This window comes from Myotis nattereri (genome assembly GCF_964212035.1).
Source record: "Myotis nattereri genome assembly, chromosome: 17".
Taxonomy (NCBI): Eukaryota; Metazoa; Chordata; class Mammalia; order Chiroptera; family Vespertilionidae; genus Myotis; species Myotis nattereri.
In genome coordinates, this window is record NC_138092.1 from 6,159,054 (window position 1) to 6,185,268 (window position 26,215).

At 45.7% G+C, this 26,215-nt stretch overlaps 1 long non-coding RNA gene across 2 annotated transcripts in view; it reads right to left on the minus strand.

Annotated features, from left to right (window-relative positions):
• LOC308533388 overlaps positions 1 to 26,215 on the minus strand; it is a 316,610-nt gene that overhangs the window by 55,681 nt on the left and 234,714 nt on the right. Inside the window, exons 5-6 of one of the 2 annotated variants that reach the window (XR_013997084.1) lie at positions 8,007 to 8,369; positions 1,120 to 1,187 (exon numbers count right to left, since the gene is read on the minus strand). This is a non-coding gene — a long non-coding RNA (uncharacterized lncRNA). The remainder of the gene's footprint in view (positions 1 to 1,119; positions 1,188 to 8,006; positions 8,370 to 26,215) is intronic. The other variant, XR_013997083.1, reaches the window with a different exon arrangement.

Sequence of the window (26,215 nt, forward strand, 5' to 3'; positions counted from 1 at the left end):
TACAGGGGGGAGGAGGGGGAGGGGATGCCCCTTTTTCAATGTCCATGATCTCATTTGATTCTCTGAAGAGCTTGGCAAAGTAGAAAGAACAGGAATTATGATCTGTATGTCATGGGGTGGAGGAAACTGAGCACAGAAAAGTTAAATCGCTTGCCCATGGCCACTCGGCTCAGAAAAAGCTAACGCAGCTAGAACTCGGGCAGCCTGACTCCCGGTTCAGCGAACTTGGGAGTGGCTCCATTTCCCATATGTCATCATGTGGGATAGTAATAACTTATATGTTTTCATAGACAATTTCGGGGTTATCCAGAAGGCTTTCCATGTGATCAAATATGTCAGTAACATGCTATATACTGTATCACTCTGTTAGAGATTCACTGTGCTGATTAGCCGATGAAAGCCTCTGAGAAGTCCTGCTGTACAAGGTGTACACATTTTTTTGTTGTTGCTTGTTTGTTTGTTAATCCTCACCCGAGGATATTTTTCCATTGATTTTAAGGGAGAGTAGAAGAGAGAGAGAAAGACAGAGAGAAACATCGGTGTGAAAGAAACACATCAATTGGTTGCCTCCCGCTCAAGACCCCACTAGGGAGGAGCCTGCAATCAAAGTATGTGCCCTTGACTAGAATCAAACCCAGGACCCTTTGGTCCACAGGCTGATGCTCTAGCCACTGTGCCAAACTGGCTAGGGCTAGATGTACACATTTTTCATCCAGAATTGTCCGAACACATTCGACCATGAGGAGGCAAGGGCAAAAGCAGAGAGACCATGTGCCAACAACAGGGGCGCCTGGGTGCAAAGGAAAACTGCAAGAGTGAGAAGAAAGTGGATCTGGACATATTTCAGGGGCAGAGCCCACCACATTGCTGGTGGACAGGATGCAATCAGGGAAACTATCAAAAAGAGAAGGCAAGGAGGAGTGGGAGACGTTAGGTCTGAGCAACGATATGAAGAGAATGGCCACTTCCTGCAGGAAGCTCTCCTGGACTAACAACCCCACCCTTCCATGGTAGTCTCTCACTGCACCAGAACCCTTGTCTTCAGAGGCTGCACAGTTTTAGTTTGATGACTGTTGATAAAAATTTTGAAAATACCTGAGCTTATAATGTTTTACTTACTGAAGTCTGCCCTCTACATTCTCAGGTGCCGCATCCATCGATTCAACCAGCTGCAGATCAAAAATGGTCTAAAAAATAAAAGGTTACATTGTTGTTAGGCTTAACTATATGTGGACTATGAAGGCTCACAATGGTTGCATCTGTAATGAACATGTACAGACTTTTTTATTGTCATTATTCACTAAACAAAACAGTGGAACCAGTATTTGCACAGCTCTCACATTGTTTTAGGTATTGTAAGTAATCTAGAGATGATTTAAAGAATATAGGAGGATGTGCATGGGCTATATGCAAATGTTATACCATTTAAAGATATATGTATATATTTTTTTTATCGATTTCAGAGAGGAAGGGAGAGGGAGAGAGAGATTGAAACATCAATGATGAGAAAGAATCATTGATCGGCTGCCTCCTAGACGCCATACACTGGAAATTGAGCCCGCAACCTGGGCATGTGCCCTGACCGGAATCGAACTGTGACCTTCTGGTTCATAGTTTGATGCTCTACCATTGAGCCACACTTGTTGGGCTGTTATGCCATTTTTTATAAGGGACTTGAGTATCTATAGATGTGGGTATCTCTGGCCGATGCTGGAACTGACCCCCCGTGGATACCAAGAGATGACTGTACCATGTCCCCAGCTTCTAGCACATTGTAGGCACTCAATCAATATTTGCTGAATAAATGAATGAACAGAGACTTGAAAGCAGTAAATGCTTAACAAACTGTCGATCTCCTGTTACTAATCAATCTAGCATGCAGGTATGATTAATATTACCAATCAATTTAGTAGACGGTGGTGACTTAGAGGATAGTGGAGGAGTCACTACTGACCGTTAGGAGAGGATGATCAGAAAAATCTAGTCTGAACGGGAGCCCTTGGGCAAGTCCTTTCCCTTCTCTGATTCCAGCTCTTCCAAATCCCGCTTCACAAGGGGTAGGATAATATGATTTCCATTAGCCCTGCATCCTTGCCGCCCAGGGGTCTATGTGGAAGCCGTGGCCTGTGGCTTTGGAAACGTGATGTGCGATACTGCCCCACAAACCATGTCTGATTAAATGCTCCACCAGCCAGCGCAGCTTAAGTCGTCCAGGCACCAGAAGAGAGGGGTGCATTGGGGCTGGAGCCACCAGGAAGGCTTCCTAAAAGATTTCCTTCCTCCTTCCAAGACCTTGAATTTCAGATGAAGTTGGTGACATTCAGTGGGGAGAAAAAGCATCTTTTTTGGTTTTCATCACTCCCAGTCCGATTGTCAGGACTACAGTAGGGGCTTGCCCCTTACCTGCTCCCAAAGGACCACTGAGCCAAAGCCCCTGGCTCTTCTCGACCTCACTGCTCTCTGAGCCTTGCTTGGCACATTGCCTTTCTTTTCTTGTCTAGTTAGGAATAGACAAAGATACACTTCCCATCTGGACCTTCCTTAAACCATTCACCCGAAAGGCTGGTCTCAGGTTCCAGGATCGGGGCAGCGTGCTTGGCCAGAGGCCCCGCCACCGATGCATGGAACAGGCCCACGTGACTTCCCTGGCTCTCGCTATGCGTGCTCTCCCTGAGAAAGCTACTGGGAAAGTCATTTTTGGTTTCAGTTCGTCCCTTTTTCTTTTCCACTTGGTCGCCCAGGGTGACATCTACCCTGAGAGTTTCTCCCCCGGGGACCATCCGCGTTAGCACAGCCTGCTTGTCTGGGTGCAGATGTTCTCAGCCCCCAGTGCTTCCTTTCCCCAGAAGAGGTCACTCCTTGATTAAGAAAACTGGTAGTTTTACCCCAACCTCCGGCCCCCCGCTGCCATTCAATAAAAATTTCTTCTCCTAGTGAATAACCAAAGCCCAAATGGCCATTTAATCTTTACTAATGTTTTCACCATTGATTTTATCATCATTGTTATTCTGAAAAAATACTCATTGCCCTGTGTGGTGATTATCACATCAGTCTTTGCAGAGATCTCAGCATGACAATCATTTTACTTCCTCCTCAAACTGACACTCTTGCTACTACTGAAGGACAAAGACATGACCTAGCTTACATCAAGATTATCAACTGCATTCCCGGCTGGTGTAACTCAGTGGCTGAGTGTCTACCTAAAAACCAGGAGGTCAAGGTTCATTTCTAAGTCATGGCACGTGCCCAGGTTGTGGGCTCAATCCCCAGTAGGGGGTGTGCAGGAGGTAGCCAATTGATGCTTCTCTCTCATCATTGATGTTTCTATCCCTCTCTCCCTCTCCCCTCCTCTCTGAAATCAATTAAACATATTAAAAAAAAAACACACACAACTATCAACAGCAAAGGTTAGCAGAAACCTTTGGTGTTGAGGCCTATTCCTGATGACAAGTATTGAAAGAAAAGGCATCAATCAGAGTTTAATTGGCTGGGCCACCTTTCTAAGGCAGGAGTGAAAGGCTGGAACATAGTAGTCATTCAAGGTGAGAAGCACCATCCTATAAAGACGGACAGATAATCAGGGAGGTGATTTGAAAGCCAGTGGCTGAGCTAGCGGGTAGCTTAACATTCTTTTCATCTCCAAGATTCCCAGAAAGTAAACAATGGCAACCAAGCTACAAAGACAATGGCAGCAGAAAAGCCTACCTAATCATCATGGGATGGAATCAAAGATCAGGCCATGCACCGTTGATTCTTTGTCATTGAATAAAGTGCCTGAGGTACTTAATATGTCATTCTGAGTTTTTGCTTTCAAGTAACATGTAGATAAAAAGAATGGGAGGAAAGAGGGCAGGTAAGTGATTAACAGAGGCTCACAGCAACCAGAGATTTAGAAAACCAGAACCATTACAGTCTAGGTGATTAAAGAGGGGCAAGTTCAACGATGATCTTGGAGAAAAAGGGAGAATGGAGTTGAATACCACTATCAAAGCTGCCTTAGTTGTGAATGAATTGCAAGTGACCACTTAGCCTTGGAACATACACTCCCAGAAACAAAAGTCATATAACCAAGACCTTAAATCTGAGAATTACCCTTCACTCATCAAATTCCAGCAGGTGCTAGGGAGACCACACCCAAGCCAGTACACACCAGAATGACAGAAAGCTACATTCTCATCAAACAAGATCTTACCATTGGGAACAAGTCTCATAGCTTCAATGATTTGGTTTCTTGGCAAGAGCCAAAAAATGCTGAGTTCCCCTCCCTGGCAGTGGCAGAAACCTGGGAGAAGTCATAGGCGGGGTGGGCCATATGCTCAGCACTCTTCTGCATGACCCAGGACTTACCAAAGTGGTGACAGGGATTTCATAAAAGCTTTATAAGCCACAGTCGCCTTCATAAAGACCAGCTGTTGCCATCAGCTCTATAATAAAGGCTCAACAGAAAGGTTGGGCCAGATTCCTTTCTGTGTTTCCCAGGTCTTAGAAATCCCCAATAAGTTATCCTTCCTCATTACTCTTTACTCAGATCCATAGAGTTCCACGAACATGCAGAGAATGATCCGTAGTTAGCCTCCAACAAAACTAGGGACTTCTTAGAAAGTATTGCCTGAAAATTGGGCTGGAGTTTTAAGCCACAATAGCTGGTTATGCCCCATGAAAAGCTCATAGGTCGACACCTCTTCACCTGTTGCCCGCCCCTCCACCCTGGCCCCATCTGTCTTTTCTCCACTCCCCTGCCAACACCACCATTTAGTCTCGTTCCCTAAGAAAAATGGCTTCTTTCTGAAACCAGAATCCAGTGTCATTGGGAGGTATGAAGGCTGATAGATAGAACAGCCCAACAGTATGGAGCGGAACACTGGGACACATGGAACAAGTCAAGGGCATGTGGGACACTGCTCCCCTTAACCCTGAAGCCCCAGGGAAGTTGGTCCCTTTGAGCAGATTCTCCTCTCTGCCCTGTATCCTTTTTTTATGTGTGTCAAGAAGTTTAAAAAATGGGAAGTATGGTCATAGATTTTTGGAGAGACTTGGTAAAGCCTTTTGGAAGGACAACTAGGCAGTACTTATCAAAAGCCTTAAAAAAGGCATGTCCTTTAAATTAGAAAGACCAGTACTAGTGACTTATTTCATGCTCACAATTTGGTGTATCTATGTTCATCACAGAGTTGTGTTTAATGAGGAAACATTAGAAACAGCCTATAGGTCTACAAATGGGGATTTGGTTAAGGACATTCTGATATATTCACATTATGTAATACTTAGCAGCCATTCAAAATGGTTTAAAAATAGTTCATTGATCTGACAGGAAGTTTATGATATATTATTAAGTGGAAAAAAAGATTTCAAAATAATAGTTGGGATAGAATTGCATTTTTTGTTTAAATATATAACAAATTATAACAGTTATATATACTCATAAATTTACCTATTATGAATATGATAACAATGTGTGGAGTGATGGGATTGGAAGAGCTTGGTGTAAAATTCCTGCGGTGGTGATGTTGCTACCCGAAGTTTTGGTATTTTTGACATGAGGTAATTCTAAGGCCCTGAGCACAGAAAGAAGGTCTTTTCTGAAGTGAGAGATCCTTCCTGCTGTCAGTCCCCAGGAAAAAGGTGTGTCTCAGAAATTAAGCATTAAAAAGAGAGATTCCCTTGCTGGGTCTTTTGTCCTCAAAAGTATATGAGACTCATAACCCTTGAGAGTGAAATAGTCAAGGTATTCTCAAAGCTTAATTCTAAGTCATTTTGTTTGTGCAATCCCTTAGGAAGTTGCAAAATCTTTTGTCCTTTTGATCTGTTCTGGGGAGCCAATAATAATGACAGTAATAACTGCCGTCTATGGGGTCGGGCTCTGCGGAGCATTTTCTCCAGGCCTCCCCCAGCTGCGTGTGAAATGGAAGGGCACAGCCCTGTGTTGCAGGAAGGAATAGCTCACATTTCTGAGCATGACACTGAGCCGGACCCTCTCCTCGGGCCTCTGCACAGATTCTCCTCTGCTCCTCACCACAACCTTTAACATAATGACATCACCTCCACTGCACCACTGAAGACACTGACGAGGGGCAACAGAGAGACCAGTGACCCCCAAGGCCACTCAGCTTGTTCGTGGTGGACACAGAATTCAGTTTCAGGTTGTTTAGTCCTAGAAGCTCTGACTACTAAGCTCTACCGCCAAACCCCAGAAACATGAGAAGGTGGTTAATCCACATTCAGATTTATGCAAAATCAGGAAGCAGAGTAACATCAGCATGAAGGTGGCAGAGAGAGGGAAAGGGAAGCCAGCCTCCCCGAATGGGAAGATGGATGCCGGTACTGCTGGCTCGGCCCCCACTACCCTGCTGCCCCTAGGACTCTCCATCCAACTCGAACTTGGACAACCTGCTTTCCATTTATTAACAGAGGCCGTTCTTTAATAAGCCTGGATCTGCCTGTGAGATGTGTCCATTTGGTCCATCTCATACCCCTTGCTAATCCAGGAACAGTGAGGTACTGAGTTATAAGGCTAAGGTGCTTCCAGCCTAATAGTAAACTTACCAAGAAACTGTAAATTGCCTGGATGGTGGTTCTCAGTGGTTGACCATCCACCTATGAACCAGGAGGTCATGGCTAGATTCCCGGTCAGGCACATGCCCGGGCTGAGGGCTCCATTCCCAGTGTGGGGCCTGCAGGAGGCAGACGATCAATAATTCTCTTTCATCATTGATCTTTCTCTCTCTCTCTCTCCCTCTCTCCCCCTCTCCCTCTCCCTTCCCTTCTGAAATCAATTTAAAACTATCTATGTATTTTAAAAGAAACTGTAAATTATGGGCCATGGCAAACACATGATCAGGGAAGAGGGTGCTCTCGGCTCTGTGGGGGAGAGGAAGGCCATGCCAAGCACAGCCTGTGGACACCTGCATTTCTGTCACCGGCTGGCAGGCTTCATTCCCAACATGGTTTTCGGTGCCCTCCAGGGGACTTCATGCCACTGATCTACGAGAAGGAAGTGCGTCGCCTTGCCGGTGGAGCAAGCTAAGACATCTGAGCCAGGGATCTCTACGACCACAGACAGACATTCCCTGCAGCCATCCTCAGCCCGTCTCCCTGTCCATCAGAGCAGTGACAACAGCTGAAGTGGTTGTCAGGAATCAAATGAGCCTGGACCATGGTCTGAGGCTGACTTGAGACCCAGCATAATATAGGAGTTCTACCTCTCACTTTACACTTCGCCTCTTCCGAAAGCTTCTCCAGCCAGATATCAAACATACACCCACATGCCCCACTCATGCACACTCAAGCACATACCCTCACACACGTGCACAGACTCTCCCAAAGCAAATATTATTTTAAAATGCTTGAGGGCAGTGACCTGAGGGTCTATTGAACTTGAACTACCGCAGCAGCAATTTTCCTTTCAAGCCAACATCAGATCCGACACTGATGGCCCAGATGCTGTGTCACGCTGAGTAAGGATTTCATGTGCCCTGCGTCAAATTGAGCCCAGCACGCGACTAATCCACAATCAGGCTCCTGTCACTCTTATATCCCTCTTACAATCGTGTCAGGAACTAATGTCCTGTCATTCAGCTTCAGTGGGCAATCATTGGGACTTCCTCTGATAAAGAAGGGAAACAGGGAGCCCGCAGCTGACCTCCCCGGGGCTGTGAGGGGTCTCAGGCCCAGGAACTACCTTCCCCAGGATAAATATGTCTGAAGTTGCCTAACTTCCCCACCTGATCTAATTAGTAAACACCTTCAAAGGGATCAGGCTGACTTTTGAGACAAAGTCTGCCACACGCAGCAGAGGCGAGCAAATAAATATTGAAAGGGCACATCTGTGTAGGTGGAGCGGGGAGGGGAAAACAGATTAGAATCAGAGAGGAGTTAATGTTGGGAGTTCTGTTGTGCAACTGTCCTTGCCCTTGCCCCTCACCCCTTCTCCAGGGCTTCTGGGGACCTGGCCCCCTAGACACCCACCACCCAGTCTCCAGAAAGAACTACCCAAGACCTGGACTCACCCTGACCAGAGCCCTGGTCACTGGATGCCATGCTGGTTTTGGATGTTAGAAGTGAACAAGATCTAGCTAATGGAGCAGAACAGTGCCGTCGAGTGTCCATGCAGGTGGCTGCTGATGGTGTTGCTGTTTTAATCCATCCAATGCTGGCACTTCAGGCATGACCAGTAGTTCTCCACTGCACCTCTGCAGAGACCAGCCCTTCTACAGCTTGTCCTGACTCTTCATGCTTTTTCAGTGGCTGGCACAGCAGCTAATGAGACCTCCCGGTCATACTAAGGCTTCAGAGGAATCCAAGTCCATGGTGCAATGCAGTACCGATGAACTATCTCAGTTCCGCCTCCACGGTTAACACTCCAGGAGGACCTACGGCAGAAGCATTGTCGTCACTGGATTGAAACCACCAAAGCCATACGTGGAGCTGACGTTCAGTTCTCTGGAGTAGACCAGATGGGTAGACCGATATAAGCTTCTTTAATACATTTGACTGCACATGATGAATATGTCTAAATATTACTTTTCTCATTTCACAGAGGAAGCTGAGATCTAAGTACATCAGATGGGCCACATATACTCCAGTCTGTTTTGTTTTGTGTTTGTTGTTTACTGATTTGGTTATGGTTTTCCTGCTATACCATGTATATGATTATTCACTCAGCAAAAACTGTAAAATACTTGAAGGCAAGAATCTTGTCTGTCTTCTTTCTACTGTATTCACAATGCACAGCTGAGAACTGGATCCATATTCACTCATTCGTTCATTCATTCATCCATTCACTCAATATATAGTTATCATACATTAGGGATACAACAATGAATAAGACCAAAGAGTTACTTGTTACCATGAAGTTTACATTTTAGCTGAGAGAGACAATCAATCAACAAAGAAGTATACGAGTGAAGGAAGTAAGAAAGGGAGGAAAGAAGGAAGGAAGGAAGAGGAGAGGGAGGAAATAAGTAAATTATCAAAACCTCATGAATGTCCCACAGAGAACTGGGATTGAAGATGTAATGAAGAGAGGCAAGGTGGCACCATGGATTCAGCATTCAGGACAGGATTCTTGAAGGAGGTGACCTTTACACTGAGATCGGAATGACAAGGAGGACTCCATAGACCAAAGGGAAGAGACTGCAGTCAAGGAGACTAGGCAAGCCCTGCAGTGAGAATGAGCTTTAAGGGTTCAAAGAGCTGAGAAAAGGCCAGTGTGGCTTGAGCAGGACAGTGAGTGAGGGGGAATTACACAAGATGATGTCACTGGAGTAGGTAGGAGCCAGGTGACACAGGGTTTTGTAAGCCAGGGTTAGACTCATTCATCAAATATTTGTTGATTGAATAAATGCACAGGCCTTGAAACACTGTGAGGATGTAAGTACCAATTGCCATTCAGGAGTTGACAGTTGCGTCAGAAAGATGAAAGAAATCTACATCCACTCACTCAAGAAATGTTTACTGAAGCCCCAGTGTGTACCAGGCACTGCGGTAGATAAGAGGGACGCCAGGGTGAGTAAGCCACACTCCGTGCCTTCAACCAGCTCACAATTTTAAGGAGAGACGAGCACAGTACAGAGCAGTGAGGAAATACTATGTGAGCAATTGGAAAACATCTGTCTCAGTCTGAAAAAAGTCAAGGAAAAAGTTAAGACAGCATGCAAATTAAAACAAAAAGTCAAGGAAAAAGCTGAGACAGCCAAGATGAAAGAGTTCAGAGATCGGTTGGATCCTGCAGGCTGGAAAAGGTCAGGGAAAATTTGCACAGAGAATATTGGACTTGAGCAGGATCTTCAGGAATGAATGGAACTTGGAGATAAGAAGGAGGGGTTCCTCGCTAAATAACAAACTCAAACAGGTTTAAATCAAAGGTCAAAATCCAAGTGGGGTATTCAAATCTCCTAACCCTCTACTCTTCCCAACCAGCACCTTCTCTGCACACATACCTACCCCTCCATGCTCATCCCCCGTTTGGGCTAAAACACAACTGAAATTACCTCCTAACCATTTCCCACATTGCTTAGCATCCTACTCACTCCGAAATGAAAGTGTGCCCCCCCCCTTCTAAGTAAGAAGACCATGTATAGCTTCCTGATGGTTCAATATCCCATGAAGGGAGTCCTAATTATACCGTATGTTTCATCTTGGGACAGTTCTTTTCCTCGGCAAAAAGATCCCTCCTTAAATGCAATGGAAGTTTGCTTCCTTGATACAGCTGTTCATTGATCTTAATTTTAATCTCTAAAGTATTTTGGTCAAATAGGATTGGGTCTGAATCAATACCAAAACCCTCAGAGCATATAACAATAAGCATTGATTTCTCACTCATGACCCTATGGGCTGCTGAAAAGGCTCTGTGGCCTGCTGCAGGGTGGTGGGCATGGCTGTCCTCTGCTTTTCTCTCATCCTCCTTTGGGACCAGGCCAACTGGGACATGCTTATTATGGTGATGTTATTATGGTGAAGGCAGAAATACAGGAGAGTAAGTCCACTATAGGCACTCTGTAACTTCTGCCTACATTTCATTGGTCAAACCAAGTCACAGATCCAAGTCCAATGTCAAAAAAAAAAAAAAAGTATTCAAGAGGAGAGTACATGCTGCCCATCATGGCAGGAATAGAGACAATGATATGCAAATTGCAGCCAATCATTTAATTCACCATAGAAGTTACAAAGAATTCATCCCACTTCTCCCACTATTGTCAAATCTCAGAAGGTAGAGCTTGTGCCCCTATAAACATCCTTACTTTCCAAGTTAAGTTTCCTTAACTTCTTATCCACCTTCTCCTTGCTCTGATCTGAACACATTCTAGTTTGTTAACATTTCTAGCTAATTTTGTAAATCAGATATGGTCATGGCATTGTCTTCCAATGGGGATTTGCCAGTACAGGAAAGTGGGTGCATCTGTTAGAATTTGGTGCCCAATAAGCACTCTAAAAGTGAGCTTATGATTCTGTGGGTAGGCCATGCAATTTCTCTAGTCTGGGCTGGGCTTTGGGGCTCATTTGTGTATCTGCAATCAATCAGATGGCAAATGGGCGAGATGTTGGTTGGTATAGGATGGCCTTAGCTAGGATACCTGGGTCTCTCACCACATGGTTTGTATTCTTCCAGAAGGCTAGCCAGGATTATTTACAAGTTGGTATGGGGATCAAGGATCCAAGAATGGAGGCTGCATGCTTGAGGAATAGATTCAAATGGCACAAATCCCTTCTACCACATTCTATTGAGCAAAGCAAATTACAGGGCCAACCCAAAAGCAAAAAGCAGGAAAATAAACTCTACCTAATATGCGAAAACATTGCTGTGTGTCTATGGCAGCCCTCACAGTGCCGGCACACAGCTGGTCATTGGTTGCCACGTAAAGTCACGCAAAAATGAATCTACACTCAATGCAACACGATTCCAATGAGATAAATCAATGGTCCATGCATTTTTTCCAGTTAAGTCTTTTTATTTAAGATTAAATATGCTCAGCTGGTGTTACTCCGTGGTTGAGTATCAACCCACGAACCAGGAAGTCGCTGGTTTGATTCCCAGTCAGGGCACATGCATGAGTTGTGGCTCAGTCCCTGATGGAAAGTATGCAGGAGGCAACTGACTGATATTTCTCTCTCATTTATGTTTCTATCTCTCCCTTCCTCTCACTCTAAAATCAATTTTAAATATATATATATAAAATAATTTTTTTAAAAAAAGATTAAATACTACATGAAAATCCAACATGGAAACCAGATGAACATGGAAATACTTTTGCTAGAAGAGAGGACATTCCTGAAGTTCTTCCTCCTACTCAACTTCTCCAATCCCCATCTCCCCTAAGGTGTCTCAGGCCTCCTTGGAAGCCATGGAACAAAATTTAAAAACCATTAAGTGAAGCCAACATCTTCCAAGCTTTGTGAAAAGGGATCCTCCATAAGCAATGCATTTCACAGGGTGACTCAGAGGACACAGCCTGAGAAAACGGAGATAACTGTTTCTCAACACGACCTCACCTTCAGTGTGATACACTCTGTTTTCTATTTTTTTTTTTTATTTTGAAATGTTGGTCATGAACTACTAAGTTGATTTTATAACCCACTACACAGGTCATTCCCCACAGTTGGAGACCAATGGACTGGATGACCTCTTGGAGAAATATTTCAACATTAAAACTATTGACCTATGGTTCCATGTCTTCCATATCCTCAATTTCCATTATTTATTCTCAGGAATGAGGAGAGTCTGGGGATGGGCACCACCAAAAAGAGTAGACATTAAGTTCTAGATAAGCCATAAGGATGTCCCCAGAAAAATGGAGACCACATGACCTTGTGGACACTAACAAAATCAGTAGAGACTTATAAGAGTTCGCTAGAGAGTCTGACTACCTAAGTTAAATTATGCCAATTACAGCCTGAATTACTTGGAACTTATTACTTAAACTATGAATACCTCAATAATTATCTCTTCTGATATTTAGGTCTAATATTAATATCTACCCTGCCAGATTATTAATAGCATCAAATAAGATAGTATATGATGGGCTTAGCACAGCCAGGAACAGTGTCAGGATCCTCTAAAAATAATAAGGAAGTAGATGGATTTTTCTCCGAAAAGTAGTGAGCTCAATAATAAGACAAGAGAAGGATTGCTGTCTCTGGCCTCTGCCCCTATTTTACTATTCAGAGGGATGGATCTGAGTTCAAATTTTTGTTCTGCCACTAAAGAGTTGTAGTCTTAACAGTGGTCTTGGATGACTCAGACTTTCTGAGCCTCAAGATTCTCAACTGAGTAATGGAAATAACAAAACCTTCCTATAAGGTTAGTTGAAATAATAAAGGTAAAACAGCTGGCACAGTGTCTGCTGCATAGCAAATGCTCAATAAAAAGGAAAGACCCAGAGAGAGAAAGAGATCCTGATAACATCCAGCCAAAAAAAAATCAAAGTGCTTTGAAAGCAACTGTTCATATTTTGAAAATAACTGAAAAACATTCAAGTTGTGTAACAAACAGCCACCCACAGCCAAATCACACTGGTTATCTCAGCTATGATTTAGTCATCTAAAATCAGAGCCCTACCAAGAAGTTCCAATAACATGAAGTCACAAAATTCATCACTCTTTGCTGTGTGTGTGTGTGTGTGTGTGTGTGTGTGTGTGTGTGTGTGTTGCATCTGCTTGGCTGAGCAAACACAACTTCTTCTTGGTGCCACAAAATTGGTTGGGGTTTCATAATAATTAAGGCAAGTCTCCACCATCAAGAAATTTATATAATCAATCAATATCTCAACCTCACTCCCCTTTTTACTGAGCACTTACTATGTGCCAGGTATTTTTACAGACATCACTTCACCTAATCCTCCGGGCAACCTGAGCACACAGGGTTTTTTTGTTTTGTTTGTTTTTGTAATATATTTTTATTGATTTCAGAGAGGAAGGAAGAGGGAGAGAGAGACAGAAACATCAATGATGAGAGAGAATCATTGATCAGCTGCCTCCTGCCAGCCCCACACTGGGGATCGAGCCCACAACCCAGGCATGTGCCCTGACTGGGAATCAAACTGTGACCTCCCGGTTCATAGGTCGACGCTCACCACTGAGCCATGCTGGCTGGGCCACACAGCGTTTTTAATTCCCATTTTACAGTTGAGAATGCTGAGGCCATGTAACTGTTAAGAGGAATGTGAATCCAGACCTCTCTCAAAGCCGAAGTCCTCTGCCACTTCCCAATCCTACTCCCACAGATTAGTAATAGATGTAGATAAAGATCAACAGATAGAACATGACATACCAACTGCCTAGCCCCTTTATGTGTATATCTTAGTGGGGTGGGGTAGGGGTTAAGAACAAGGATTTCAGACTTGGCCAGATCTCACCTCAAATTCTTGCTCTACCACTAATAACTCGAACATTCAAGAGACAGAGATGATCAGATGGATATGTGATATAAAGTTTTGTAAATGCATGCACGCACAAACACCACCCTCCACCATAGACTCAGCGCTGAGAGGCACCTTAGAGAACATCCAATCCAATCTCCTTACTTGGCCATGGAGAAAGCCAGCACTGGGTGACCATGAGAGAATCGGGGTGCTCCTGCCTGAGGTCCCACCGGCAAAGAGAACAGTCACCATTCAAACAAGGGGCATCAGAATCCCCCCTGCCCAGCGCGCTATCTAGAGCCCCACCCCAGCCCAGCTCTCTGTACAAATGTGTGCAACTTTTCCCGTGGTTACTCCCCAAATCAGAGGAAGTGCCCGGCCCTGATAAGGCAGATTCTGCAGAAAAAAGCCCATCGCCTTCGGAGATTTTTGTCTGTCTGCTCATTCACAGAGGTCACGAGAAGGGCAGGGGAATTCTCTCAGGACGTGACTCCTGGGTCTCCACACCCAAGAATGCAGGAAGGTTTAAACAAATCAGACCTCCGGCAAGAATTCAGGCAGGCTCCCCGAGCCATCAGCTGTTCCGTTGCTAAGAGACTGGAGTGGGTGGGAAAGGCCAATAGCCATATTTTTCCAACTTATCTGCACAGTTATGCCTTTGCCCCCCCTCCCGCCCCCCGCCCCTTCCAGGGGTTGGGCTTTCTTAAGAACAGGATATAACAAGCAGGCCCATGGAGAGAGTGAGAGTACATTTTTTTCAAGAAATGAGCCGAGTTTTTCCTGGACATGAGTGTCATCCAGCAGAGAGCTGGCTGCTGCCGATTTCGGATCTGATGCAATGTTGGGGAAAGAGCCGCTGAGTACACATGACTCAACAAAATATTCAGATTTGCATCCCTATCTCTTGGGGAGATGCACTTATCAGCACCAACAAGTGCCATGGTGTTGGTAAAAGTGTCGGGCTGCTTGGTCATCGGAGAATTTAAAAGGAATTTTAAAAACCAGCAAGGGCCGTGGGGAGGTGAGCATTTGAATCACTCCGGGACTTTCCTTTTCGGTTGCATTCCAATCGGACAGACCTAAGCCTGGCAGAGCCCTGCCATTGCTCAATGTCAAAAACATTCGCCTGGAATGTGAGACATGTGAACTTGGACACCCCCTGCAGCTTCCCTGTGTGGCCCCGCTTGCTGCATCACTATAAACACAAACCTCCCCCCCCCCCCCCCCGAAGGTCCTGAGAGTAGAGGCAGAGCTGGCTGGGGCTGGGGGAGCAGGGAGGTGGCACACTGCACAGGAAGGAAGGCAGGGACACAGAAGTGAGCATTCCTCCCCCAAGGTCTTTGTACAGATTCACAATCCACTCTGATGAGCAGAGCAGAGATGGAAAATGAGCCCTTGGGAACAGACTGGTGGATTATTATTTTTTTTTTTTTTGCCTTTAGAAGAAAGCAAGAATGTGAATTAACTTCCTCCTTCTCTGGGTTTGTACCTGGCAGTTTGAGGCAGAAACACACACACACACACACACACACACACACACACCTGCTACAATCGCTTATTTCCTAAGAACTCAAAGAGTGGATATCTAATTGCCTGTTCTGTCCTCTGCCAGAGACTCCTCCCACCTTGGCTTAAATAGTCCAGGTAGCAGTCCTTGCCACATTAGTATAAATGAGAACACAGCTCGGTATACCCCAAAAGCCCATGGAGAACTTGCAGCATGTCCCATAGCTCAGTGCCCCAGACAGTAAAGACCAAATGGCTGGCAGACCTTTTCGGGGTGAGGGGGTAACCATATACAAATCACACCACCCCCTTTTCCACCTCCAAAGCTGGCACAGAAGGAAGGCAGGCATCACAGGCAATGTGCCATCCACCGCAGAGAATGGAGGAGTTGAGTGCAGGGTACCATGCACAAAAACCAGGATACGCAGGTTCGAGAGAACAAAACACTTAACCTAAATCAGACAGGCGGATGTTAGGAACGTGATGGCTTTGTCCGATTGAACTTCCACAACAGCCAAGGAGGTACCTACAATGCCTTTTCAGATGTACAGTCTGTAGGACACAGGAGTCAAAACAGCCTGGGAAGCCCCTACTCCAAGGAAGGTGACACTTGCTGCTGAAAGAGTAATGATCCCTCAGGCCAGCTGTCACAGATGGTGCAATCCTTCACACAGGACAGCAATTAGCTGAAATAACGCCAAACCCTTGTCACCCTCCATTCCTAATTGCCCATCTGGGCTGGCAGATTTGTTTACCAAAAAGGCACTTGGAGTAGCAAGTAAAAGGGCGGTTCAAAGAAGACTCTAGAATGCAACTAAGTGTGTCTTTTTGGAAAACGGGAAGGTGGACAAGAGATCCTAGGCAGGCTGAGGACCAAAGGCAGGGAGTTCAGAATTGAGCTTATTGCCCTTTTAACCCCTGGAGCTGGGGAGGAGGAGGCGGAGGAAGGAGGGGTTAGGAGAGAGGATTGCAATACACCCACTTCAGGGCAGAGCCCATTGTTGTTTTGATGATGAACTGATTGTGTGACACAGACATTTTATTTATTAGCATCCTGGACATCAGCCTCCTTATTCCTCCTTCACAGGCTGATAAAACTTGTGCAACCCCCTGCGAGTCATTTCTCCCTCATGCGACAAAGGGCTGAACCAAGGGGTGGCGTTCCAGGCCATGGCTGTGATTTCTATAACGGCATTCATAAGTTATCTGTCACAAGACAGGCTTTGGTCATATTGACATATCATCAATCGCTAAAGCAAAGCCACATTAATATCTAGATTCGTCCTTGGAGCAAGTAGTAAGAAACTGTGTTAAGCTCTTCCTTGCATTTTTGAGAACATGAATAATGCCATCTCCCTGTGAGTAGTTGCCCCTTAAATAGAAAGATGCTTTGTCATCGGTTGAAGATCGAGGTGATCACTGCCAAGTTAAACTTTAACACTGTTTACTGGGCCTTTAGGAAAATCACCAAAAGAAAATTGTCAGCATTATGCTCCCGCCGCCCAGCACAGTGCAAAGCACATAGGTGTGGAATGAACTTGTGCTGAGTAAATCGGTGGCTCAGTGGAACTCAACTTTGATAGACTAAAAGGAGATCTTTCTCTCATGAGTGTTGGAGATTTTGTCCGATAGGACCACCTGCACCTGTCAATCACTAGGGGCCGTGACCTCCTGTCCCCTCCTCCTTATTTCCTATGTGGATCCATGCTGCTTCCCTTCTGTGAAATGCCTTCCCCCTACACTTGCCTGGAAAACTCCTATTCCTAGTGTGAAACCCTTCTCAAATATCTACTCTGCTAAAAGCCTTTCCCTGCTGCAGCTCTAAGGACAACTGGTCACTTCCTCTTTTGCGTCCACTCTGATACATGGCACATAGCACAATGCCTAGCAAATAGTATCATTTTGATTGATGAGCAAATGAATGAATAAATGGTCACTAAGAATACAACTGGAGTCAATGAGCCTATAGCAATGAGGTGCCTACTAAGTATAAAGCACTGTCCTCTGCCTTTAGTTAGAATCGCATGCCACATAAATGTCTTAGGGGGCTGGCTGGGGAAGAACCTATAAAATGAAAATCCGTGTAGCTTTTGTGGTACCAATCCCAAAGCATTTGAATTGACCCCAAATAACGTTCTATAAAACTAAGGAGCCAGCCCTAGCCCGTTTGGCTCAGTGGATAGAGCATCAGCCTGCAGACTTAAGTGTCCCAGATTTGATTCTGGTCAAGGAAACGTACTTCGGTTGCAGGCCCGATCCCTGGCCCTGGTCAGGGCCCGTGTGGGAGGCAGCCAATCGATGTGTCTCTATCACATCGATGTTTCTGTCTCTCCTCCTCCCTTCAATCTCTCTAAAGATCAATGGAAAAAATAGCCTCAGGTGAGGATTAACAAAAAAATAAAAATAAATAAAACTAAACAGTCAAAAGGAGCAGTAATGCCAATATCACCCCTTAAATATTAACCATCCATCTCTGAAGGACTCCCATCCACTCTCTAAAAAATAAGGGAAGCAGAAGCAGCCGCCTTCCTCCTTTGGGGATAGACTATGTTTTAAAATAAGGTTGGTCATTTGCACAAGTGCCTTTGACTCATACAATTTGTCACCCAGACACATGTTTCCGCCTGGGCCTGTCCCTTTTCCCCTTGGAAGAGGAAGAATCGTTCTAACCCACAGGGCCACAACTTCAGGAGAAAGATCTGGCCTAGGGTGACATCCTCCAAAACAGAAGCTCAGGGACTTGAGTTGGAAGCTGTAGGCACGTGGAAAAGCTAAAATGTCAAGAGGTTTCTCAACGACTTCAAACTCAGTGGCATCTAGAGTCCTAACGCCCACTCTGGGCAGAAGAGCTGGGCAGAAACCACAAAGATAGTGGAGCCCATTCTTCTCCTGTGGACCAAGAATTTTATTTTCCTCATGAAAGTCATGTGAACATTGAAGTCACAGCACATCCATGGCCTTGGTGAGGAAGGCTCTCTGTCTGACCATGCAGGTTTCAGATCCCTAGTGAAATGTCTTGGAAGGGATACAGGGAACATTCCACTGTGGCTATCTCTGGAGATGTGAATGGGATTGGAGGGTAATGAAAAGGAATTTTTACTATTTTTTCTATAAGCTCCTGGATAGTTTGATTTTTTTCCCCACCACAAACACATTAATTATAAAATTTTAAGCCTGGCCAGTGTTGCTCAGTGGTTGAATGTCAACCTATAAACAAACTAGGAGGTCACAGTTGGATTCCCAGTCAGGGCACATGTCCAGGTTGTGGGCTCGATCCCCAGTGTGGGGCGTGTAGGAGGCAGCCGATCAATGATTCTCTTTCATCATTGATGTTTCTATCTCTCTCTACCTCTCCCTTCCTCTTTGAAATCAAGAAAAATATGCATTTAACATTTTTAAATAATAAATTTGTTAAAAATGAAGATACAAAATGGGGTGGGCCACTTTGGCTTCCAAAGCTCTCTCTGTCTCCGGCAGCACCAAGAAGCTGGGCTGTGTGACTTTCCCACTGCAGTCACGGAGCCTCTGGGTCCAGATTCTCTGTCCATTAACATTCACCCGATCACACCAGAGGGAAGGGGGTGCTCCCAGGGGAGCGAGGATGCAACTAAACACTGGTCCCAGGGCTGGGTTGAGCCTTTTGGTTGCATGATCTCATTCTGACCCTCCTAAAACCTCCAACTAATAAATACTATAGCTGCATGCGGAGGATGAGAAAATGAAGTTCAGAGAATTTATTCAGGTTCACACAGCGGGTGAGAGACAAAGCATGGATTTGAACTCAAATCCGCCAGGCATCCTGGCATCTGCTCTTGAACCTGTGCTTCGCACTCTGTTCCAATGACGGCTGTCCTTCAGCTTCCACCAGGAGTCCTGGCCAATGACGTCCTCACCAGACCCGTCCTGGCCGCTCCACTTCCCCACTCTCACATCAGCAAAGTCACTATTTGAGTGAGGAAAATGCAAAACTCATGCATTTTACTACCCCTGGGGCTCCTGAGGTGAAAAGTGTGTGATTGACAACTTCTCACTGGCAAATGACCAGGCATATTCTTGGACTTCCTCAAGTCAGTGGTATGATTTGAATGCTCAGGTTTCTCCTCCACCTGTCTGCTCCATAATAAGTTCCCTCAAGTCCAAAAAAAAAAAAGAAAGCACAGCTTAGGGCATTGAGAAGACAAGACCGGTATGAAAATGTCGGGGGGTTTTAGTCAAAGCGGGTCCAGAATGAGTCAGCAGGGAGATGTGGGTGACAGGAGAACAGACTGTGACTTACAAACTTTGAAAGAACTGAAGTGACAAGAATGGGAAAAGTAAGCCCCTGTCCTTTAGGTAGGACAGGTCCAGCGCCCTTGTCTCTCGGAGTCTGTTTCCTCCTTTGTAGAATGGAGACTGTGAGGAAGAACATGCAAGTCAACTGCTTAGCAGAGAACCTGACAGAGCTCTCCATCACTTTCTCAACAACACTCAGAGGAGGTATTATTCGTCCACCTATTGTACAAATTATGAAACTGAGGTGACAAAGCTCTCGAGTGGCAGAAAATAGACTAACACCAGGTCTGGCTGATTCTGAAGTCCATTTTCATAACCACTAAACTATTACTTCCTCCCCCAATAGAAAATTTAGAACAAGAAGAAAATCCCCCATCATCTCCTGACCCAGAGATAAATACTTTTAAAACACTTTTAAATACTTTCAGTTTTTCTTCCCCACAATTGAGGGTCATACATTACATTCTACCTTACAACCTGCTTTTGTATTTGCCAATACACCCTAACTATCTTTCCAGGTTAATAAACCCTTATTCCTCTAGACAGTCTTTTTAAAAAATATATATTTTTATTAATTTCAGAAAGGAGGGAAGAGGGAGAGATAGAAACATCAATGATGAGAGAGAATCATTGATCAGCTGCCTCCTGCACAATGCACACTGGGCACTGAGCCTGCAACCAGAGCATATGGCCTGACCAGGAATTGAACTGTGACCTCCTGGTTTATAAGTTGACACCCAACCACTGAGCAACACCGGCTGGCCTAGACGTTCTTGATAGCAATTTAGTATTTGTTCATATGGATTATGGCTGTGCTTAATCTATTAACCAATCCCCCGTCATTGAATATTTAAGTGGTTACTTTAAGTTTGTCACAAGTGTAATCAATGCCACTATGTAAGCATCCTTGTTCCTAAGTCTTTGTCTTAGGTCTTACCTGGTAGGAGGTACAGAAGCACTGGGGCCGGTTCTAGGATAGTGATTGAGTGGCTAATGAGACTTTCAGCCTCATTCCCTGAGAAAAGTATGGAGGGATGGATGGGGACCATCCTATCTAGAGAAGTGAGACTCCAGAGAGAGCAGTGGGGAGAGGACAGCCGCCTTCAGCAGCTGCAGAGGTACCTGTGGCGAAGTGACTGGACTCCCTCCAATGGTCTTGAGCAAGTAGGACCACAGGGTAGCAGGCCTCCTCTAAACACGTAAAGCACTTTCCCACAGACTCAGCTGTCCAAGGACATATTAATTAGCCTGCCTCAAGAAACATAAGTCCCCTACCTTGTACAAAGCTCTGTTATATAACCACCTCCCCATTCTTCAGGGAGATTATAAAAGAACGCAATCAGTCCTAATATTAGGGTTGCCTAAATTTTTAAAATCTAAACTCTTATCTCTGACTTAGTGACTTGCAATTAAAGTACAGCACCTTCCAAATGATACATACATGACAAAGACCATCTTGCTTAATTCACAAAACAATAAATTAGGGATGGGTTGCAAGGAGATGAAAACTAACTTCTCTCAATTAACACAGTTGGTAAGTCCTGGGAATTCAATCTTAGATTTTCTTGATAGCAAAATCCTTGCAGTCAGATACAGTGATTACAAGCCTGGAGTTTAGAGGAAAACAGACTTGGGCTTAAGAAAATTCTTTCACTTGCTGGCTGAGTAACCATGGACAAATGATGCAGCCTCTCTGAAGCATGGGCTTCTCAGCCTTGGCAGCAGGATAATAATAGCAGCCACTTCTGAGCATGACGGGGAAGACTGAAGGAGTTGACTCATGTAAAATGCTCAGTACAGAGCCCAGCACAGATTAAACTCAATAAATGTTGGGCAGCATTAGCTAGCTGGCATCTGCTGAAAGAAAGGTCTAGAAGGAAAGTATTAAGGTTTGTAGACGTTGTTCGGTAACGTATGACTTCTCCTAAAAAGAGCCCATCTGTGTTTATCATGAAGACCTTTGAGCACCCCAGCTCCCAGAGATGAAGTCTAGAGCATTGACTCACACACTCTACTTATTCATCTATTGCTGGGCCCTGGGTTAGGTGCCATGGCTAGAATGAATGAACAAGATAGTGGGGACACCTGGCCTAATGGAGCTCCCAGCTTCCTGGAGGAGAGAGATCCTAACCCGTAACGATAACCAATAGCAGATTCCCCCACTACAGGGGAAAAGCAAGATGTTATTATAGAAGCACACTGCAGGGCACCCCACTTTGTCAAGGGGAGTGAGGGTATGCTTCACAAGTGGGTGCTATCTAAGCTGAACTCTCAGGAAGAGGATGTGGTGTCCAAAAGCAAGGTCCTGGGTGAGAGGGTGAGAGGTAAGTACAATTAGACTTTACCTGGAGGGTGATGAGGACCAGTACTTCAGGGTTTAAGCCAAGAAGTCATAGGAAGAGACTGGCATTCAGAGGGCTCATCTGGGTACATGAATGGATCAAGAGGAGCCAGCCTGGGGGCAGAAGCTTCTGGGAGATGATGGAAGTCCCAAATAAGAGTGACAATGGGCCCCGACCAGTTTGGCTCAGTGGCTAGAGCGTCGGCCTGTGGACTGAAGGGTCCCAGGTTTGATTCCGGTCAAGGGCATGTACCTTGGTTGCGGGCACATCCCCAGTGGGGAGTGTGCAGGAGGCAGCTGATTGGTGTTTCTCTCTCATCGATGTTTCTAGCTCTCTATTGCTCTCCCTTCCTCTCTGTAAAAAATCAATAAAATATATTTTAAAAAAAAAGAATGATAATGGGACACAGGAAGGGACTGGGTTGGGAAGACTTTGAGGAGCTAAATCTCCCAGCGTATCCATACTGAAAGCGACCCCTGGCACATGGATTCTGTGTGGAGCCTCCCACTAGGATGTGAAGAAGCCGAAGTAGGAAGGATTTGGTGTCAGACTCCCTTTTCCTTCCTCTTTGGTGGCACCTGCTTAAATCACAGTAACTCAGAGGACGCTCCTGGGGAGCAGAGTGCATCTTTCTAATTCTGGCCCAGAAGGTACAGCTGGGCACAGCCTGGGCCTCCAGTGGGCAGAGGGGAAGGAGAGAGGAGAGCTGGGAGAATTGGGCAAACCAGTTCTGAATAATAACAGGTCGCCTCTGCATAATAACAGCTTCTGGTTTACTGGGCACTTTCACAGACATTATCTCATTTGATTCTCACAGTAAATGGGGAGGTGGGGGGAGGCGGGAAGCAGGGCAATTAGCATTGGCCCTACCCTTTCAAATTCGAAGGCTTGTGGCCAGAGAGGTTAAGTGATCTGCCCAAGATTACAAAACCGGTGAGCCTCAGAGCTGGGAATGCCAATTTTATGACTCTAACTTCAGTGACTCGGCTCCCTCCCTTAGAGTTATTTTTTGGGGAGTGAGAGTGGTTCTTTCTGCCTCTGGAGAAGGATAACTAATGAACGTGTGCCCATGAACTCCAAACAACAGGCAAGCCAAGGACAGAAGTTCCCCGAGTGGACAGGGCACCAAACAGAGCAGTTTTGAATGCTGTGGGCAGAAGACATTGATAAGAAGAGAACATAATCTCAGCACATCCCAGGCTGGGTGTGGGCTAGGTATACCGGAGGCGGGAAAATACGAGGCCCAATGGCACTGTGTTAGGGGAGGAAGGAAGAGAGGACCCCAGACAAGAGTTGGGGGCTTCTGGGTGGGTGCATCCCTCGGCAGTCTGAAAGCCCAGCTAGATGTCAGGAAGCAAAAGCAAATTCCACGAACAGCACCCCCAACCCTGAGGGGGGCACTGAGGGGAAGTGCTCTTGTCATGTCACCAAAGAGTTGACATGAGGACTTGTGTTGGGACAACTCGGTGAAATCCACAGAGCAGAAACCAGCTCACGTGGCCCTGCCAGCCCTGGGCGCTGGCAGCTGACCGCAGAGCTGTGAAAAGTTCCTGTTTCAGGAGCCGTGGAGCCATGTCCCTCCCACTCAAGGGAACCGCAGAAAGGAATTTTTCAAGGATGATCCACAACAGCCAGGCAGGAGGGAAGGGCTTCCCAGGATTCTGCTGGAGACCCACATGAAGATGGGCCTGTCATCTGCATCCCGAAGTGGGGAGAACCAGGACAGAGGAACCTCAAACCACAGGCATCCCTGGCACTTCCTGCACGCCCACGGTAACCCCCTCCCCCCCAGTCCTTGCAAAGCCCTTCACGCTTACCCCCATGCAGTCCTCACTGCAACTCTGCATTGTGTGGAGGAAACTGAGGCTCAGAGAGGAGAAGCAATCTGCTCAAGGTCACATCTCAAGTGAACTGCAGCACTGAGATTCACTGGGGGGGGGCGGGGGGCAGGGGGCGGGGAGGGGCGGGCTGGGAGGCCAGACCCATGCTCTTTCCACTCCCCACAAAGACTGGGAGTTGGTGCTTGAAATAGCATGGCAGGGTGAGGAGAGGAAGAGGGCATGAAGCTGGTTGGAAATTGTGCCTTAAGCCGCCAACTGACTCACTCCCCTTAATAAGCATCTAATGACAGCTGAAGTGTCTATCTGGGGGGAGTGGGGATTTATAAAATAGAACTGCGAAGGGGAATCCAGAGTGGCAGTGATTGAGGCATGAATCAACAGGGTGACTTCCAGGTCCACGCAGTCCGGATGCAAGAGGAACAGCCAGTGCTATCGGACAAGTCGGGGAGCATGTCTCAGTGCCTGGCTTCCATCGCCAGCCTCATTTCAAACTGCTCCCCAAGATGCAACCTACTATGAGCAAGCCTCCTTCCAGGTCACAGGGACATGCGCCTCCATCTGCCTCGGCGTCTGTACTGAAGCGGTCTCCACCAAGAAGGCTGTTTCTGTCTTCTCTGCCTTTCTCACTCTGACTTATCATTCGAAGCCAAATCCAAGTCCCTCTCCTGCCACCAGGCCTCTCTGATCGAATCTGTTCACTTGTGGATTCACTGAACCTATTCCCTTAGATGACATCTGTTAAGCGTCTGCAATTCCTGGGCACTGGAAGGCACAGGAATACGATGATAGAAGACTGTCCCTGCCCCCACTGCCTCGCAGGAAAGGGGAATCCATGGCAATAGAGTGCAATAGCAGTAAGAGCGTGGAGGGTGATTAATGTTTCAGAAGTGCTCAACTTCTCTGGGTTATGGAGGGGTGAGGAAGGCTTCCAGAAGGAGGTAGCATCCTAGACCTGTTTTGAATGATGGGCAAGATCAATGAAAAGTCATGTACCAGGAGTCAAGAGACTGGGCTTCAGTCCACACTCTGCTTCTGTCTGTGCTGACCTTGAGCAAGTCATCTCACCTCTTTAGATCTCAGGATGGGGTCGGACTGACACAGAAGCCAATATCTCCCTTGCCTGAGCTCTTATTTCCATAATGAATGACCATACAATTATTGCTCATCTTGCATCTTGTACCCCCAACCCTCCTGTGCACACACCTAATGGGGTATCCTTGACTGAAAACCGTATCAAGTGCCTAGGTAACATTTATAGGAAATATAGTAAACCACAGGGATATAACCTGAAAAACCCAGAAAAAACAAACAACTCAGTTTCTTCAATAAACATACTGTGAAGAAGTGGGAGTTTTGTGAACTGAATTGTGCCCCCCACCCTACACACACACACACACACACACACAAACACACACACACACACACCCCCACACACACACAAATTCTTATATTAAAGTCTTAACCCCCAGGACTTCACAATATGACTAAATTTGGAGATAACATCTTTTAAAAAAATAAGTAAAAATAAGGCCAGTAGGATAGCCCCTGATCCAATATGACCCGGGTCCTTATAAGAAGAGGAGAATAGGATACAGATGTGCAGGAGGCTCATGTGGAGAAGATGGCCATCTGACAAGCCAAGAAGGAGAAACTAACCTTGATCTTGGACTTCCTGCCTCCACAAATGTGAGAAAATAAGCGTCTGTTGTTTGGATCATCTAGCCTGTGGTACTTTGTTATGGCAGCTCTGACAGACTCATATAATGAAAGGAAACCTAAAGACATATCAACCAATGGCAATGGATGGATTGCATTTAAATAATGATTTAAACAAACAAACAAACAAACAAACAAGCTGAATCCCACACACACATTTGTTGAGCATATAGTAGATTCCAAACTAATATCTAAATGAATTCATTCACATTTATCCCTTACCTCCAAATCTTGTGCTTTGAGCATTTTTCAACGCACCCTTTATGAAACGGAAATCAGCCTTCAGTGATTCCCACCAACTAGTCTCTTGTCCCAATGTCTGGCATCAACTAGAAAAAAATCTTAACCTTTCTCTTATATTTGAACACTTTATGTGAGGGAAGCTGTAATGTCCCGGGTATGTCTTCTATGCCCTAAATAACGTTCTCCTTCACCTGTTCCTACATCACAGCCTCCAGACTCTCCCCAGTCTTCATGTTAAAAATGATGTCTTCCTTGACCATCAGGACATCTTCCCTGCCCATCCAGAAAGTCCTCCCCACCCATCCAGGAAGTCTTCTCTGCCCACCCAGGAAGTCCTCCCGGCCCATCCAGGAAGTCCAGCCTGACCATCCAGGAAGTCCTCCCTGTCCATCCAGGAAGTCCTCCCTGTCCATTTAGGAAGTCCCCCCTGCCCATCCAG